Genomic DNA, 19,539 nt, shown 5'->3' on the forward strand with positions numbered 1-19,539 from the left:
TAATTAGTCTTACAATCATTCAAAAGTAATTACCTTATACATAAGGCATGAACAAGGGCTGGTTAGGTGGTGATTTGATGTGTATATACCAATAGTAAATACGTATAGAAGCTAGGTATGATACGAGTACAAATACTCTAGATATACGTATAGAAATTTTGTAAAAAATGGAATGAGGATTCAAATATAGCTATCTTTTGTGAATACACTTATATGATTTTATGTATTTAAGTCTTTAAAAGTGATTAAATACATTACTTATACGATATATGTATAAACATTATAAGTCTTAAGTATTTATGTCAAATAACGTTACGTATAGTATTAACATATGGATGACAATGATTATGGAAAACAGAAGCAGGAGCATCGAAATATAAGGAAAGATATCAAACCCAATAACCACCCAGAAACTACAAACCGTGTGTATCAATACGTATGGCGACGTAAAGACACGGGAGAATTAGAAACATTATAATTCCAAGAAAATCATAAAAGTGAATAGATTCTTCTAGCGGTAGATGAAAGAGAAGAATGAAAGATATGAAAGTTAGAAGTATAACAAAAATCAGAACGGGATGAAGCATTTTAAAGGATACCTTAAGGTATGAATTAGAGGAGGAAGAGTAAGAGATGTGAGGTATGGAAGTAAGAAAGGGAAGGAGGTGGATTTATAGTGAAATATCCGACAAAGAAATCGAAACAGATTATCGCATTAAATCAAAGGAGATCCTGTTTTCTAAATCATCGAAGAACCAAATCTTATTACATAAGATTTTCTTTAAATCCCTTAAATCCCGGAAATCAATTCTAAACCACGTCATCAGTTAAAACGATATCATATTACTCATTCCACTCTCTTTTATGATAGCTTCGCTCGTACGCTTCACATGATCGAAATATTTTATCTATATCTATCAATAAAGATAAAACTTCATTATCACCTCATAATTGTCATGAAAACATTCCTATTGTTATTTATGACAACCTCTACCAAATTTCGAGGACGAAATTTCTTTAACGGGTGGGTACTGTAACGACCCGGAAATTTCCGACCAAATTTAAACCCTAAACTCTATATGGTTCCGACACGATAAGCAAAAACCCTAAAGTTGAGTCTAGAAAGTTTGAAATTGTTATTCGGATGATTAGTTACCCTTTGACCATCTATTTGTCCGACGATTCACGAACATCATAACCTGTATTAATTATATACTTATGTATATATACGGATATATATGGATTATATCTATCTTGAATATATGATAATTAAGTATCTCATTAAATATATTAACAATGGATTATATACATAAAATTGGACTACTAACTTAAGGACTTCGAAACGATATATATATATATATATATATAAAGCTTAACGACGTTATAACTTCTAAGTTAAAATAAATATATATGTATTGTATTAAGATGTATTTACTATTGGAATATACTAGTAGGAAAACATCATTTTCAACCTTTTATCATGGAAAATGACATCTTTGTCATTATATATGATTCATGAAACATCTTTATATATTTTATACCCGTATTATACTCGTACTATACACAGCTTCTAGAAGTATTTACTATTGGTATATACCAATAGAAATCTTCAATTATTGGTGTAATATGTCATTCATGACATAATATATTTTAACTTATCTTAGATATTTTCACTAAAAACCAAATTTTCAAGCCTATAAATAAGCACCATTTTTAACTCATTTTTACACATTCATTTTCCAAATTTTACTTTCAATTTTCACACACACTTGCAAGAACTCTCTCAAATTTATTTTACTACTTCTTTCCAGCAACTTTACATTTTAAACTTAAGGTAAAAACTCTACTTCAACTCTTGTTCAATTCATATGTTTATAGTTATCAATATAAGAATTTATAAACTAGAACATAGTTTGAATGATTTCAAACTTATTCGCAAACTAAATAGATCCTTCTAACTTAACTTTTAAAACACTTCAAGACCTGTAATATATCATAATGATATGCTAACTTAACAAGATACAACTTGTTTTTACAAAGAACACCTTAAAACTGAATCTACGGCGTCGGAGTGTAACCGGGGGCTGTTTTGGGTTGGATAATTAAAAACCATCTTGAACTTTGATTTAGAAGTTCATGTTCTGGAAAAATGATATTTCTTATGAATATGTTAACACATAAAAATTTCATGGTTTAATTCAAAGTATAAGTATTTTTAGAAAAATGACCATTAAATGTTGTTTTTATGACAAAAATGATTACTTTCATAAGATTCACCTAGAGTATGGACTATAACCTGTGATCACGAATATAAACCATGGTATTTACAGTTCATATTCTTAAATTTTGACTCGATCCAAGGAGATGGCAAGTTGAATCAACAAAAACGGAGTTGTAACGAAGAAACTACGACTAAAATAAGATCGGGTGTCCAAAGCTTGTTTAACAACGAAAATAATTGGAGAAAAATTAAATAAATCATATCTTTCCTAATTAATATGATATTTCATATATATTTACTCATGATTTAATTTTATATATTTCAGGACCACCCGTAAACAACACGAGAAGATTAATCATAAGACCTCATGAACGTACGCAACACGTCATTTGACAACACCGGTACTTTATGTACGCAATACGTCATTTGACAACACGGTACCATGGGTCAAGATTAATCTCGACCAATACATATACGATGGGGGTTTTATTTATTTCATTGGGGGTTTATTAAACAACTAAATATGAACCATTAAAATTGAATTACTAACATCGGACTGCTAACTACGGACTAAGGAATTATTAAAAGTATTAAAAGTATTATAAGTATATATATGTGACGATTGTTTAAAAAGAAAAGGTATTGATATATTATATATGGATAGGTTCGTGATATCAATCGGAGACCAAGTCGAAATTACATATCTTCAAGACAAAAGTGAGTATATAGTCCCACTTTTAAACTCTAAATATTTCGGGATGAGAATACATGTATTTTATGTTTTACGTTATGGACACAAGTAACTGAAAAATATATTCTACGTTGAGTTGTACCACTGGCATACTTCCCTGTAGCTTGGTAACTAATATTTACAGCGGTATTGTAAACGCGAATCCTGTTGATAGATCTATCGGGCCTGACAACCCCAACCGGACTGGACGACCAGTATTCAACGGTTGCACAGTACTTCGTTTCGTGACTACACCTTGGTACGGTGTAGTAAGATTTCATAATAAAGGGAATATGCGACGTGATTAAATGTTAAGTATGGTTACCAAGTGCTCAACCACTTAGAATATTTTTATTAAAATGTTTATATATGAAATCTTGTGTTCCATTGTTATAACGCTGCTAGCATCAAACCTATATATCTCACCAACTTTATGTTGACATTTTAAAGCATGTTATTCTCAGGTATGAATTAAGTCTTCCGCTGTGCATTAGCTCATGTTAAGGATACTACTTGGGACCTTTTTAAGCCATGATACAAAGACGTTGCATTCGAGTCATTGGAGTTCAATAGAGAATATAAATAAGTAAATGACAGATTAGGTCATTTGGATATTATGAAATGTTAGACGAAAATGTCAAATATTGATGTAATGATAGTTTGCCTTTTAAGAATAAATGCAACATTTGTAAAATGTATCATATAGAGGTCAAGTACCTCGCAATGTTATCATATGTTATTGTATTCGTACCTCGCAATGTTATCATATGTTAATACTATACGTAACGTTATTTGACATAAATACTTAAGACTTATAATGTTTATACATATATCGTATAAGTAATGTATTTAATCACTTTTAAAGACTTAAATACATAAAATCATATAAGTGTATTCACAAAAGATAGCTATATTTGAATCCTCATTCCATTTTTCACAAAATTTCTATACGTATATCTAGAGTATTTGTACTCGTATCATACCTAGCTTCTATACGTATTTACTATTGGTATATACACATCAAATCACCACCTAACCAGCCCTTGTTCATGCCTTATGTATAAGGTAATTACTTTTGAATGATTGTAAGACTAATTACAAAAATACAAACTAAAAATTTGTCCATGTCTACTACATAAACATTTTTTTAGGAGTATATATGTATCCTCATTTTGTTTCATTTTTACTTCCATTCTCTAGCTAAAAACACCCACACTCTCAAGAACATTAAACTCCATAAACATTCAGCAAAGTTCCATGAAGATCTAGCTTCAAAAACCTTACTTAAACACCATAAGAAAACCATACAAAAACACTTCAAGAAATCCTTCCAAGAACACAAACTTACTTCCAATCTTTCATCCACTTCCATCACCCTTTTGATTCTAGCTTCTTACTCCTCTTTTACAGCAACCTTGTCCAAGGAACTTGAGGTAGTATCTATATTCATAACCTTATTCGATTCATATATATATATAGCTATCTTATTTTGTGGTATCAGAGCGTTGGTCTTAGCGAACCAGGCCTTGCATTAGTGTGTCTAACTGGTAGTTGTTAGGATGCATTAGTGAGTCTGGACTTTGACCGTGTCTACATGTCAAAAGTTTTGCTTATCATATCTAGTCGAAAATCATCTGCTTATCATCCTTAAGAATTGCCTGCTTAGTATTCTTAAATCTAGACACGTCTTACTGCATTTGGTGCATCGATAGTGTATAGACAAAATTCGTATCCTAGCGTATCTGTTGCTATAGACATTGCCTGACGAATTTCAAAGATTCTCCGTAATTCACGGGATTTTGAGTATTATAAATACATATGTAAATTATGTATTGAAGAATACCAAACCCAACTCCTATAATCTATTCCAAACCAAAAATTCATTTCCCCGACTGTACAAGATGAACTCCGCGTCCAGTTCGAATTCCTCCGACTCCGACAGCTACGCTGATATGGATTTCCATTCGGGCTCCGAAGGCAGCGTCACTGGAATGGATCAACCAATTTCTCATCATCTATTCTGGATGAATTGGGGATGGGTTCGTAGTATACTAAATTATTGGAGACAAGAAGAAGGTGATCCCTTTCACCCACCGAATTGCCCCATTGGCGACGAACCTGAAGCACTTACCGGCGAACCTGTTCGAGAAACCATTTTCTCTCTCATTTCTCGAGTATCTCGTCACGATTATATCCTATCCCATATTTCGGATCTTGTTCATTCGCTCACTCCAACCGCCAATCATCCTGGTGTACTAGCAGAAATTAACGAACTTCGCGCTCGTGTGACGGCTTTGGAGAACACGGTGCGAAGGTTACAAACACCAGCAGCAGCACCAGCAGCATAACCAGTACCGTTAACAACATCAACCTCGCAATCTTCAGTACCAGTAGCATCATCGACGTCAACGACATCATCAGCATCAACACCAACCGTATCATTACCACCACCAACAATCACATCCGCACCACGTACCTCAACATCATCATCTGAACTTCGAATATGATCTTTGTTCTACATATCATTCTACACCGATTACCTCTTCTTTACGTATCGTTCTTCGTTCGACATGACGATTATGTAATCTCTAATGTTTTGGAGATTATGTAATCTAGTAATAACGATAAATCAAATGAGTTGAATATTTTATTGACTCATTAAATTCATAGTTACCTCCGAAGAAAATATATATGCAAATATATTTTCATAAAGATTGTAATTAAAAATTTCATTCGTACAAACTGTTAATGATGAAAATATTTTAACGGGTGGGTAGTACCCAAGGAATATTTAGAATTCACATTAACAAGTTACACTGTACATTCTTCGAATCTGATTCAACGATCATTTATTATCCTACTTACAATTACCGATATACGTATCCGTTCACCCCAGATTAACCATTTCCATTTAAATTTCATATTTGGATTTTTACCTATCCGAATCCAACAAGTGGCATAATGAAGAAACATTGGCAAAATAAAAATTGTTAGAAACAGATGAATTAATTAATTGAAATTGTGATAGGATTACACGCTAACTGTTCCGGCTAACTGTTCCCAGCTAACTGATTAATATTTAATTTATCGCAATTTACATTCTTGCAATTTTAATTTCTGTACTTTACATACCGTCGGGACACATGTACAACAACACGTCGGATTAATTCTTTGACAACACGGTACCATGGGTCAAGATTAATCTCGACCAATACATATACGATGGGGGTTTTATTTATTTCATTGGGGGTTTATTAAACAACTAAATATGAACCATTAAAATTCAATTACTAACATCGGACTGCTAACTACGGACTAAGGAATTATTAAAAGTATTAAAAGTATTATAAGTATATATATGTGACGATTGTTTAAAAAGAAAAGGTATTGATATATTATATATGGATAGGTTCGTGATATCAATCGGAGACCAAGTCGAAATTACATATCTTCAAGACAAAAGTGAGTATATAGTCCCACTTTTAAACTCTAAATATTTCGGGATGAGAATACATGTATTTTATGTTTTACGTTATGGACACAAGTAACTGAAAAATATATTCTACGTTGAGTTGTACCACTGGCATACTTCCCTGTAGCTTGGTAACTAATATTTACAGCGGTATTGTAAACACGAATCCTGTTGATAGATCTATCGGGCCTGACAACCCCAACCGGACTGGACGACCAGTATTCAACGGTTGCACAGTACTTCCATAGGGACGAATACAATAACATATGATAACATTGCGAGGTACTTGACCTCTATATGATACATTTTACAAACGTTGCATTTATTCTTAAAAGGCAAACTATCATTACATCAATATTTGACATTTTCGTCTAACATTTCATAATATCCAAATGACCTAATCTGTCATTTACTTATTTATATTCTCTATTGAACTCCAATGACTCGAATGCAACGTCTTTGTATCATGGCTTAAAAAGGTCCCAAGTAGTATCCTTAACATGAGCTAATGCACAGCGGAAGACTTAATTCATACCTGAGAATAACATGCTTTAAAACGTCAACATAAAGTTGGTGAGATATATAGGTTTGATGCTAGCAGCGTTATAACAATGGAACACAAGATTTCATATATAAACATTTTAATAAAAATATTCTAAGTGGTTGAGCACTTGGTAACCATACTTAACATTTAATCACGTCGCATATTCCCTTTATTATGAAATCTTACTACACCGTACCAAGGTGTAGTCACGAAACGAAGTACTGTGCAACCGTTGAATACTGGTCGTCCAGTCCGGTTGGGGTTGTCAGGCCCGATAGATCTATCAACAGGATTCGCGTTTACAATACCGCTGTAAATATTAGTTACCAAGCTACAGGGAAGTATGCCAGTGGTACAACTCAACGTAGAATATATTTTTCAGTTACTTGTGTCCATAACGTAAAACATAAAATACATGTATTCTCATCCCGAAATATTTAGAGTTTAAAAGTGGGACTATATACTCACTTTTGTCTTGAAGATATGTAATTTCGACTTGGTCTCCGATTGATATCACGAACCTATCCATATATAATATATCAATACCTTTTCTTTTTAAACAATCGTCACATATATATACTTATAATACTTTTAATACTTTTAATAATTCCTTAGTCCGTAGTTAGCAGTCCGATGTTAGTAATTGAATTTTAATGGTTCATATTTAGTTGTTTAATAAACCCCCAATGAAATAAATAAAACCCCCATCGTATATGTATTGGTCGAGATTAATCTTGACCCATGGTACCGTGTTGTCAAATGACGTATTGCGTACATAAAGTACCGGTGTTGTCAAATGACGTGTTGCGTACGTTCATGAGGTCTTATGATTAATCTTCTCATGTTGTTTACGGGTGGTCCTGAAATATATAAAATTAAATCATGAGTAAATATATATGAAATATCATATTAATTAGGAAAGATATGATTTATTTATTTTTTCTCCAATTATTTTCGTTGTTAAACAAGCTTTGGACACCCGATCTTATTTTAGTCGTAGTTTCTTCGTTACAACTCCGTTTTTGTTGATTCAACTTGCCATCTCCTTGGATCGAGTCAAAATTTAAGAATATGAACTGTAAATACCATGGTTTATATTCGTGATCACAGGTTATAGTCCATACTCTAGGTGAATCTTATGAAAGTAATCATTTTTGTCATAAAAACAACATTTAATGGTCATTTTTCTAAAAATACTTATACTTTGAATTAAACCATGAAATTTTTATGTGTTAACATATTCATAAGAAATATCGTTTTTCCAGAACATGAACTTCTAAATCAAAGTTCAAGATGGTTTTTAATTATTCAACCCAAAACAGCCCCCGGTTACACTCCGACGCCGTAGATTCAGTTTTAAGGTGTTCTTTGTAAAAACAAGTTGTATCTTGTTAAGTTAGCATATCATTATGATATATTACAGGTCTTGAAGTGTTTTAAAAGTTAAGTTAGAAGGATCTATTTAGTTTGCGAATAAGTTTGAAATCATTCAAACTATGTTCTAGTTTATAAATTCTTATATAGATAACTATAAACATATGAATTGAACAAGAGTTGAAGTAGAGTTTTTACCTTAAGTTTAAAATGTAAAGTTGCTGGAAAGAAGTAGTAAAATAAATTTGAGAGAGTTCTTGCAAGTGTGTGTGAAAATTGAAAGTAAAATTTGGAAAATGAATGTGTAAAAATGAGTTAAAAATGGTGCTTATTTATAGGCTTGAAAATTTGGTTTTTAGTGAAAATATCTAAGATAAGTTAAAATATATTATGTCATGAATGACATATTACACCAATAATTGAAGATTTCTATTGGTATATACCAATAGTAAATACTTCTAGAAGCTGTGTATAGTACGAGTATAATACGGGTATAAAATATATAAAGATGTTTCATGAATCATATATAATGACAAAGATGTCATTTTCCATGATAAAAGGTTGAAAATGATGTTTTCCTACTAGTATATTCCAATAGTAAATACATCTTAATACAATACATATATATTTATTTTAACTTAGAAGTTATAACGTCGTTAAGCTTTATATATATATATATATATATATCGTTTCGAAGTCCTTAAGTTAGTAGTCCAATTTTATGTATATAATCCATTGTTAATATATTTAATGAGATACTTAATTATCATATATTCAAGATAGATATAATCCATATATATCCGTATATATACATAAGTATATAATTAATACAGGTTATGATGTTCGTGAATCGTCGGACAAATAGATGGTCAAAGGGTAACTAATCATCCGAATAACAATTTCAAACTTTCTAGACTCAACTTTAGGGTTTTTGCTTATCGTGTCGGAACCATATAGAGTTTAGGGTTTAAATTTGGTCGGAAATTTCCGGGTCGTTACAGTACCCACCCGTTAAAGAAATTTCGTCCTCGAAATTTGGTAGAGGTTGTCATAAATAACAATAGGAATGTTTTCATGACAATTATGAGGTGATAATGAAGTTTTATCTTTATTGATAGATATAGATAAAATATTTCGATCATGTGAAGCGTACGAGCGAAGCTATCATAAAAGAGAGTGGAATGAGTAATATGATATCGTTTTAACTGATGACGTGGTTTAGAATTGATTTCCGGGATTTAAGGGATTTAAAGAAAATCTTATGTAATAAGATTTGGTTCTTCGATGATTTAGAAAACAGGATCTCCTTTGATTTAATGCGATAATCTGTTTCGATTTCTTTGTCGGATATTTCACTATAAATCCACCTCCTTCCCTTTCTTACTTCCATACCTCACATCTCTTACTCTTCCTCCTCTAATTCATACCTTAAGGTATCCTTTAAAATGCTTCATCCCGTTCTGATTTTTGTTATACTTCTAACTTTCATATCTTTCATTCTTCTCTTTCATCTACCGCTAGAAGAATCTATTCACTTTTATGATTTTCTTGGAATTATAATGTTTCTAATTCTCCCGTGTCTTTACGTCGCCATACGTATTGATACACACGGTTTGTAGTTTCTGGGTGGTTATTGGGTTTGATATCTTTCCTTATATTTCGATGCTCCTGCTTCTGTTTTCCATAATCATTGTCATCCATAGTTAATACTCTCTCCTATTTGCTGTAATCTATATCCCAATTTCTATTTTGGGACTTTGTCCCTTCGTTTCTTCTTCCCGTCCTTGAGTCAAGCGATCAATAGTTCGAAATTCGTAGGTATAAAATTCGGAATGAACATAGCTAATGCTCTAAGAAAGGAATGGTAACGGATGTATAGCAAGAGATTTTCCTGAAGTTTTTCCGGAAGAATTGCCGGGATTACCTCCATTTAGATCGGTAGAATTTCAAATAGATTTAGTACCAGGAGCTGCACCAGTGGCTCGTGCTCCATATAGACTTGCACCGTCCGAGTTAAAAGAACTTCAAAGTCAGTTAAAAGAATTACTGGACCGTGGATTCATACGACCGAGTACTTCACCGTGGGGAGCTCCAATTTTATTCGTCAAGAAGAAAGACGGATCTTTCCGAATGTGTATAGATTATCGTGAATTAAATAAGTTAACTATCAAGAATCGGTATCCACTACCGAGAATTGATGACTTATTTGATCAATTGCAAGGATCATGTGTTTATTCAAAAATCGACTTTAGATCGGGCTATCATCAACTACGTGTCAAAGAAGAGGATATTCCGAAAACTGCTTTTCGGACACGTTATGGTCATTACGAATTTTTGGTTATGCCGTTTGGATTGACGAATGCGCCAGCTGTATTCATGGACCTCATGAATCGAGTTTGTAGTCCGTATTTAGATAAGTTTGTTATCGTTTTCATTGATGATATTCTTATCTATTCCAAGAGTGAGCAAGAGCATGAAGAGCATTTAAGGTTGATACTGGAGTTGTTGAGAAAAGAACAACTTTATGCTAAATTTTCTAAGTGTGCTTTCTGGTTGAAAGAAGTACAATTTCTTGGCCACGTTGTTAGTAGCAAAGGAATTCAGGTTGATCCAGCAAAAATTGAAGCCATTGAAAAATGGGAGACTCCTAAGACACCAACGCAGATACGCCAATTTTTGGGTTTAGCCGGTTATTATAGAAGGTTTATTCAAGATTTTTCTCGAATAGCTAAGCCGTTGACAGCATTAACGCAAAAAGGGAAGAAATACGAATGGACCTCGGAGCAGGAGAACGCATTTCAATTATTGAAGAAGAAGTTAACTACGGCGCCTATTTTATCGTTACCTGAAGGGAACGATGATTTTGAAATATATTGTGACGCTTCGTGACAAGGTTTTGGTTGTGTTCTTATGCAACGGAAGAAAGTTATTGCATTCGCATCCCGACAATTGAAGATTCACGAGCGAAATTATACGACGCATGATCTAGAATTGGGAGCAGTCGTGTTTGCATTGAAGATGTGGAGACACTACTTGTATGGGGTTAAATTCACTGTGTTTACTGATCATAAAAGCCTTCAACATATTTTTGATCAGAAACAATTGAACATGAGGCAACGTAGGTGGGTCGAGTTAATAAACGACTATGATTGTGAAATTCGTTATCATCCCGGGAAAGCGAATGTGGTGGCTGACGCACTAAGCAGAAAGGAACGAGAACCAATTCGAGTACGAGCGATGAACATAAAAATTCGCATGAATCTCAACTCACAAATCAAAGAAGTTCAACGAGAAGCACTTACTAAAGAAAATAAAGGAAATGAAATAATGAAGAAGTATGAGAAGCAACTCGTTATGCGGGAAGATGGAATTCGATATTTTGCAAATCGTATTTGGGTACCGAAGTTGGGTGGATTAAGGAAGTTGATATTGAACGAGGCACATAAGACAAGATATTCGATACATCCTGGAGTTGGAAAGATGTACCAAGATCTTAAGACGCATTATTGGTGGCCTAATTTAAAAACAGACGTTGCAACATATGTTGGGGAGTGTTTAACTTGTTCCAAGGTTAAAGCAGAACATCAAAAGCCGTCAGGGTTACTTCAACAACCAGAAATTCCAGAATGGAAATGGGACGGTATTACCATGGATTTCATCACGAAGTTACCAAAGACTGCCTGGGGATACGACACCATTTGGGTGATTGTTGATCGTCTCACCAAGTCTGCACATTTCTTGCCTATAAAGGAAACGGATAGAATGGAGAAACTATTACGATTGTATATAAAGGAAGTTGTTTCAAGGCATGGAATACCTATTTCCATTATATCCGATCGTGATAGTAGATTTACCTCAAAATTCTGGCAATCACTACAGGAGGCACTAGGAACTCGGTTGGATATGAGTACCGCATATCATCCACAAACCGATGGACAGAGTGAGAGAACGATTCAGACTCTCGAAGACATGCTCAGGGCATGTGTGATCGATTTTGGAAATGGATGGGATAAATATCTACCGTTAGCAGAATTCTCGTATAATAATAGTTATCATGCGAGCATTGGAGCTGCGCCATTCGAAGCATTGTATGGAAGGAAGTGTAGATCTCCTATCTGTTGGAATGAAGTAGGAGATCGACAATTAACTGGTCCCGAGATCATACATGAAACGACTGAGAAGATAGTGCAAATCAAGGAGAGATTAAAAACAGCCCGCAGTCGCCAAAAGAGCTACGCCGATGTCCGAAGGAAACCATTAGAGTTTCAGGTCGGGGACATGGTTATGATAAAGGTGTCACCTTGGAAAGGTGTAATACGTTTCGGCAAAAGGGGTAAACTGAACCCAAGGTACGTAGGCCCGTTCAAGATCATCGAACGCATTGGACCGGTAGCTTATCGACTCGAGTTACCGCAACAACTCGCTGGAGTACATAATACCTTTCACGTCTCAAACCTGAAGAAGTGTCTTGCAAAGGAAGACCTCACCATTCCTCTTGAAGAAATCCATGTCGACGAGAAACTACAATTCGTCGAAGAACCAATCGAAATCATGGACCGTGAAGTTAAAAAGCTCAAACAGAGCAATATACCGATTGTTAAGGTTCGTTGGAATGCTAGAAGAGGTCCCGAGTTTACTTGGGAACGAGAGGATCAGATGAAGCAAAAGTATCCACACTTGTTTCTCGATGACGCAAAATAGGTACAATTTTAAAATTTCGGGACGAAATTTATTTAACGGGGAGGTAATGTAACGACCCGCACTTTTTCGATCATTCTATACTTATAATATTAATATTTACATAAATTAAACCTTACCAACATGATAAGTAATCCAAATTGTCGAGACTGATATTTCCGAAAAGAGTTTTACACAACGTTTGACCGTCTAGTTTGACCGATGATATCACGAACCATACAATATATGATAATTATACGTTTGTGTATATATATGTATATATACATATTTAACATGATTAAGGAATGTTTTAATACCTCATTTTATATTAATAACAACAAGTTATATGTGTATTTTGAAACTACTAACTTAAGTTTTCAAAACGACAACTATACGTAACGTTATTTGACATAAATACTTAAGACATATAATGTTTATACATATATTGTATAAGTAATGTATTTAATCACTTTTAAGAACTTAAATACATAAAATCATATAAGTGTATTCACAAAAGATAGCTATATTTGAATCCTCATTCCATTTTTCACAAAATTTCTATACGTATACCTAGAGTATTTGTACTCATATCATACCAAGCTTCTATACGTATTTACTATTGGTATATACACATCAAATCACCACCTAACCAGCCCTTATTCATGCCTTATGTATAAGGTAATTACTTTTGTATGATTGCAAGACTAATTAGCAAGATTACAAACTAAAATTTGTCCATGTATGCCCATGAAACACGTTTTTATGGTGTATATATGTATCATCATTTTAGTTCATTTTTACTTCCATTCTCTAGCTAAAAACACACACACATTCAAGAGTCTTAAACTCCATAACAATTCAGCAACTTACCTTGAAGATCTAGCTTCAAAAACCATACTAAAACACCATAAGAAAACCATACAAAAACACTTCAAGAAAACCCTCCAAGAACACCAACTTACTACCAATCTTTCATCCACTTCTATCACCCTTTTGATTCTAGCTTCTTACTCCTCTTTTACAGCAAACTTATCCAAGGAACTTGAGGTAGTAACTATGTTCATAACCTTATTCGATTTATATATATATAGCTATCTTATTTTATGGTACAAAAGTTTAACAACAAGAACATAGTTTGAATGTTTTCAAACTTGTTTGCAAACTAAATAGATCCTTCTAACTTAACTTTTAAAATACTTCAAGACCTGTAATATAACTTATGTATATGCTAATTTAACAAGGTAAAACTTGGTTTTTCAAAGTATAAGTATTTTTAGAAAAATGGTCATTAAATGATTTTGTTGTAACAAAAATGTTTAACTTCATATGTTTCACTAATGTTTCACTTATGCCGTATGATTTTGAATACAAACCAAGGTATTTACAGTTCATAGTCTTAAAGAAGAACTCGATCCAAGAAGATGGCAATTTGAATCAACGAAAACGGATTTGTAACGAAGAAACTATGACCGAAACAAAATTGGTTATCCTAGATCATTTCAACTACGGGATCAATTGGAAAAAAATGATATAAATCACATATTTCTAAGATAACATGATATTTTATATATATGTACTTATAATTCAATTTTATATGGTTCAGGATCACCCGTAAACAACACGAGAAGATTAATCATAAGATCCCATGTTTGTACGCAACACGTCATTTGACAACACCGGTACTTTATGTACGCAACACGTCATTTGACAACACCGGTACCATGGGTCAAGATTAATCTCGACCAATTCATATACGTTGGGGTTTTATTGATTTCGTTGGGGGTTTTATTTATTGCGGGTATATTAAACATCTAAAAATGAACCATTAAAATTGAATTACTAACATCGGAATGCTAACTACGGACTAAGGAAATATTCAAAATATTAAAAGTATAACAAGTATATATATATATATAACGTTTGTTTTAAAATGAAAACATATTGATATATTATATATGGATAGGTTCGTGATATCAACCGGAAGACCGAGTCAAAATATATATATCATCAAGACAAGAGTGAGTATATAGTCCCACTTTTAAACTCTAAATATTTCGGGATGAGAATACATGTATTTTATGTTTTACGATATGGACACAAGTAACTGAAAAATATGTTCTACGTTGAGTTGTACCACTGGCATACTTCCCTGTAGCTTGGTAACTAATATTTACAGCGGTATTGTAAACGCGAATCCTGTTGATAGATCTATCGGGCCTGACAACCCCAACCGGACTGGACGACCAGTATTCAACGGTTGCACAGTACTTCGTTTTGTGACTACACTTGGTACGGTGTAGTAAGATTTCATATTAAAGGGAATATGCGACGTGAAAATGTTAAGTATGGTTACCAAGTGCTCAACCACTTAGAATATTTTTATTGAAATGTTTATATACGAAATCTTGTGGTCTATATATATATATTGCTGCGCACTAAACCTATATCTCACCAACTTTATGTTGACGTTTTTTTAAACATGTTTATTCTCAGGTGATAATTAAAGCTTCCGCTGCATTATGTTGAATCTAAGCAGGATCATGCGTACTCATATTTGTGTCAAAAATAAAACTGCATATCCGAGGACGTGTGTTGTAAAATATGCTAGAAATCGTGTTGTTATTATCATTTGTAAAGTTTGTAAGTCGAAGATTATCGTTAAACGATAATCATCTTTTTATTGTCTAAAGCTTGTAACAAAAAATAATGGTTTGGTTTGTAATGTATAATATATGCAGTTTTCCTTTTTAAAAATGTCGCATATAGAGGTCAATACCTCGCAATGAAATCATACGTTATCTAACGCGTTCTTATGGTTAAGGACGGGTTATGACATGTGGTATCATAACGACCCGTAAATTTCCGACCAAATTTAAACCCTAAACTCTATATGGTTCCGACACGATAAGCAAAAACCCTAAAGTTGAGTCTAGAAAGTTTGAAATTGTTATTCGGATGATTAGTTACCCTTTGACCATCTATTTGTCCGACGATTCACGAACATCATAACTTGTATTAATTATATACTTATGTATATATACGGATATATATGGATTATATCTATCTTGAATATATGATAATTAAGTATCTCATTAAATATATTAACAATGGATTATATACATAAAATTGGACTACTAACTTAAGGACTTCGAAACGATATATATATATATATAAAGCTTAACGACGTTATAACTTCTAAGTTAAAATAAATATATATGTATTGTATTAAGATGTATTTACTATTGGAATATACTAGTAGGAAAACATCATTTTCAACCTTTTATCATGGAAAATGACATCTTTGTCATTATATATGATTCATGAAACATCTTTATATATTTTATACCCGTATTATACTCGTACTATACACAGCTTCTAGAAGTATTTACTATTGGTATATACCAATAGAAATCTTCAATTATTGGTGTAATATGTCATTCATGACATAATATATTTTAACTTATCTTAGATATTTTCACTAAAAACCAAATTTTCAAGCCTATAAATAAGCACCATTTTTAACTCATTTTTACACATTCATTTTCCAAATTTTACTTTCAATTTTCACACACACTTGCAAGAACTCTCTCAAATTTATTTTACTACTTCTTTCCAGCAACTTTACATTTTAAACTTAAGGTAAAAACTCTACTTCAACTCTTGTTCAATTCATATGTTTATAGTTATCTATATAAGAATTTATAAACTAGAACATAGTTTGAATGATTTCAAACTTATTCGCAAACTAAATAGATCCTTCTAACTTAACTTTTAAAATACTTCAAGACCTGTAATATAACTTATGTATATGCTAATTTAATAAGGTAAAACTTGGTTTTTCAAAGTATAAGTATTTTTAGAAAAATGGTCATTAAATGATTTTGTTGTAACAAAAATGTTTAACTTCATATGTTTCACTAATGTTTCACTTATGCCGTATGATTTTGAATACAAACCAAGGTATTTACAGTTCATAGTCTTAAAGAAGAACTCGATCCAAGAAGATGGCAATTTGAATCAACGAAAACGGATTTGTAACGAAGAAACTATGACCGAAACAAAATTGGTTATCCTAGATCATTTCAACTACGGGATCAATTGGAAAAAAATGATATAAATCACATATTTCTAAGATAACATGATATTTTATATATATGTACTTATAATTCAATTTTATATGGTTCAGGATCACCCGTAAACAACACGAGAAGATTAATCATAAGATTCCATGATTGTACGCAACACGTCATTTGACAACACCGGTACTTTATGTACGCAACACGTCATTTGACAACACCGGTACCATGGGTCAAGATTAATCTCGACCAATACATATACGATGGGGGTTTTATTTATTTCATTGGGGGTTTATTAAACAACTAAATATGAACCATTAAAATTGAATTACTAACATCGGACTGCTAACTACGGACTAAGGAATTATTAAAAGTATTAAAAGTATTATAAGTATATATATGTGACGATTGTTTAAAAAGAAAAGGTATTGATATATTATATATGGATAGGTTCGTGATATCAACCGGAAGACCGAGTCAAAATATATATATCATCAAGACAAGAGTGAGTATATAGTCCCACTTTTAAACTCTAAATATTTCGGGATGAGAATACATGTATTTTATGTTTTACGATATGGACACAAGTAACTGAAAAATATGTTCTACGTTGAGTTGTACCACTGGCATACTTCCCTGTAGCTTGGTAACTAATATTTACAGCGGTATTGTAAACGCGAATCCTGTTGATAGATCTATCGGGCCTGACAACCCCAACCGGACTGGACGACCAGTATTCAACGGTATAATATATCAATACCTTTTCTTTTTAAACAATCGTCACATATATATACTTATAATACTTTTAATACTTTTAATAATTCCTTAGTCCGTAGTTAGCAGTCCGATGTTAGTAATTGAATTTTAATGGTTCATATTTAGTTGTTTAATAAACCCCCAATGAAATAAATAAAACCCCCATCGTATATGTATTGGTCGAGATTAATCTTGACCCATGGTACCGTGTTGTCAAATGACGTATTGCGTACATAAAGTACCGGTGTTGTCAAATGACGTGTTGCGTACGTTCATGAGGTCTTATGATTAATCTTCTCATGTTGTTTACGGGTGGTCCTGAAATATATAAAATTAAATCATGAGTAAATATATATGAAATTTCATATTAATTAGGAAAGATATGATTTACTTTTTCTTATTTTAACTTTTAAGATTTACTTTTAATAAAAATACAAAATAATTTTTCTTATTTTAACTTTTAAGATTTACTTATTTTATTTTAATTTTTTTTACCTAACATTTTCAACTATAAATACCACATACATTTCTCATTTCAAACTTACACCTTAATCTCTCATTTCTCTCTTAAAGAACTACTTCTAGTTGATATCTCGGTCACTTACTTGCTTTACTTTCCTTTCTTGCGTGGAATACTTCAACTGCTATTTAAGGTGAGTTTCATTTGCTCCCTTTTTATATATATTTTTGGGCTGAGAATACATGCGCTGATTTATAAATGTTTTACGAAATAGGCACAAGTACTAAAACTAATTCTATGTGGGTTTAAACCAGAAATATACCCTTAGCTTGGTAACATTAAACTAAAGAGAAAGAATAGAAGATGTGGGAAGAAAGAAAGGGAAGGAGGTAAATTTATAGTGAAATATTCGACAAAGAAATCAAAACAGATTGCCGCGTTAAATCAAAGAAGATCCTGATCGCCGCAAAACTAAATCTTATTACATAAGATTTTCTTTAAAACCCTTAAATCCCGGAAATCAATCCTAATCACGTCATCAGTTACAACAATTCTATATTTACTCATTTCACTCTTTTGTGATAGCTTCGCTCGTGCGTCTCACATAACCGAATCGTTTTATCTAAATCTTTCAATAATGATAAAATTTCATTATTACCTCATATTCGTCATGAAAACATTCCTATTGTTATTTATGACAACCTCTACCAAATTTCGAGGACGAAATTTCTTTAACGGGTGGGTACTGTAACGACCCGGAAATTTCCGACCAAATTTAAACTCTAATCTCTATATGGTTCCGACACGATAAGCAAAAACCCTAAAGTTGACCCGCACTTTTTCGATCGTTCTATACTTATAAGATTAATATTTACATAAATTAAACCTTACCAACATGATAAGTAATCCAAATTGTTGAGACTTATGTTTTCGAAAAGAGTTTTACACAACGTTTGACCGTCTAGTTTGACCGATGATATCACGAACTATACAATATATGATAATTATACGTTTGTGTATATATATGTATATATACATATTTAACATGATCTAAGAATGTTTTAATATCTCATTTTGTATTAATAACAATAAGTTATAAGTATATTTTGAAACTACTAACTTAAGTTTTCAAAACGATAACCATACGTAATGTTATTTGACTTAAATACTTATGACCTATAATGTTTATACATATATCGTATAAGTAATGTATTTAATCACTTTTAAAG

Source organism: Rutidosis leptorrhynchoides, chromosome 10 (assembly GCF_046630445.1).
Source record: "Rutidosis leptorrhynchoides isolate AG116_Rl617_1_P2 chromosome 10, CSIRO_AGI_Rlap_v1, whole genome shotgun sequence".
Classification (NCBI taxonomy): Eukaryota; Viridiplantae; Streptophyta; class Magnoliopsida; order Asterales; family Asteraceae; genus Rutidosis; species Rutidosis leptorrhynchoides.